Genomic DNA, 2494 nt, shown 5'->3' with positions numbered 1-2494 from the left:
ACACACACAGAGAATACCAAAATTGTTGGAGAGCTTAAACAGCTATTTATTTGTTTTCATATCTATAAAACTTATTTTATCTTTCTATTTCCATTTTTGCTATATTTGGGAAGTCTGTATTACAATAAACTATTGCTTAGTCTTTCCTTTGAACTTTAAGCTAAAAATTTTGTTAAAAGCAAGGCTAGTCATTATACCTCTCTTATATGTAGAAGATATATTATTATTCTTTGAAGGTCAACCATTAGGCTCACATTAATTCTTTCTGTATTTGAAAAGGAACTTATGCATGACATTTTTTTCCTTTTTTTTTTTTTTTTTTTTTTTTTAAAAAGTTTTTTTTTTTTTTTTTTTTTTTTTTTTTTTTTTTTTTTTTTTTTTGAAACAGAGTTTTACTCTTATTGCCCAGGCTAGAGTGCAATGGTGTGATTTCAGCTCACTGCAACACTTGCCTCCCGGGATCAAGTGATTCTCCTGTCTCAACCTCCCAAGTAGCTGGGATTATAGGCACCTGCCAACACACCTAGCTAAGTTTTTGTAATTTTAGTAGAAACAGGGTTTCACTATGTTGGACAAGCTGGTCTTGAACTCCTGACCTCAGGTGATACACCAACCTCGGCCTTCCAAAATGCTGGATTTTGGATTTGGGGTTACAGGCGTGAGCCACCACACCCAGCCCTGTCTATGCTATCTTTTGATTCATCTAGATAATCTTTGCACTGGTACTCTGAAAATTCCAAAAATTCTTCTCCAATTTTATCCATTTTTAAGGGCCCTGTGAGAGCTCCCTCATTCAATAGAAGCCAATGAGTGAGAGCACTTTCTCTTTTGGCAGAGGGAATAATATAATTGACTACATTTTAAGTTTATTTTTCCAGACCGTCCAAAAACATTGCCTCTTTTAATATCTATAGCACCATTTAAAAAGTTAAACGACTGTTAGGATTCACATGATCATGACTCTGAGGCTTAGCAACTTTACGTTACTTTCGAAGATCAACTGTCCATTGGACTCTCAGCCACCCATGTGACTTTTCCTGTCCCATGAAACTGTGCATTTTTACCATTAAATCACTATTTCATCATGGGAATATCATCAAACGAGAGTCTTCTTACTTTCTTTATTTGTAAAATAAGGGAGAGAGTAGACCACCATCTTGTAAAATTCTGACATGTATGTTGGCTATATTATCTATTACCTAAAATGAGGCCTTAAACAGTAAAAGACCATCGTTAATAATTATGCCAGAGAAACATACATGTAATTGCTGAGGAATGTGGTTTTTCTCAGTAGACTTCTAACTGGTTCATTCTCATGCACTTTTAATCCACTTCAAGCTACTTGCCCTAATTATTTGTGGTTTTCCCTCACCATAAGTAGTAAAATCCACAAGGTCAATAACTTTTCTGTTTCTGTTAATCCCTTTTCCCCCGAACCTAGCACAAATATCTAGAAATTATCAGACAATAGAAAAGTTTAAATAACTACATAAAAGAATGATTGGATAAGTGAATGACTGCTTGATAAAAAATGAATTAATGACTTAAGGGGAAAAAGATGGAAGAGGGGAAAAGCTGTTAGCTGATTATTACATAGTATGTGTTCTTAGTGACAGACATAGCTGTATAGGAAAACATTTATTTTGTTATATGTTGATATAATTTATTCCAGAGAATTGTGTTCTATTTTACTTTGCCCAGCGTATTGGTGATTGTTTGTAGTAGCCAAGGCTAGCATTTATATTTAGGAACTTAGAATTCATTAGGACAGGGATAGTCAATATCATATACTGAATCTCCCATCCTCCCTGTCCAAGAATGCTTCCAATAAACAACGTGCTAGGATTGATCACAATGCTGAGTACCCATCAACATTCAACAGATAGTTGAACATGGTATTTGGTGCTTAAAAGTCATTAATAATTTGTTTCTAGAAAAGATTGTTGGGCGATTAATAGCTTGAGAAAAAACAATAATTTAATGTTTACTGAATTAAAAAGTCTTGAAGTTACATATACAATATTATCATACCGTGATAATATATTCATAAGAAGGATAATAAAAATGAAATCTTACAATATTTTAAACAATTACCTTATGGAGATGTGATTGCAGATTGTTTATCTCATTCATAGGTAGACAGATAGATAGATGAGAGAGAGTTGATAGATGTTTTTGTAATCTTTAAACTGTCTATCTAAACATGATTATAAAGTTAATTAGAGGTAAATCTTCTTAGTAAGATATTTTGGGCCGGGCGTTGTGGCTCATGCCTGTAATCCCAGCACTTTGGGAGCCCGAGTCGGGCTGATCACGAGGTCAAGAGATCGAGACCATCCTGGCCAACATGGCGAAACCCCGTCTCTACTAAAAATACAAAAAAATTAGCTGGGCGTGGTGGTGCGGGCCTGTGGTCCCAGCTACTCGGGAGGCTGAGGCAGGAGAATTTCTTGGACCTGGGAGGCGGAGGTTGCAGTGAGCCGAGGTCGCGCCA

Source organism: Cebus imitator, unplaced genomic scaffold (assembly GCF_001604975.1).
Source record: "Cebus imitator isolate Cc_AM_T3 unplaced genomic scaffold, Cebus_imitator-1.0 Scaffold168, whole genome shotgun sequence".
Classification (NCBI taxonomy): Eukaryota; Metazoa; Chordata; class Mammalia; order Primates; family Cebidae; genus Cebus; species Cebus imitator.
Note: the sequence above shows the minus strand (reverse complement) of the source record.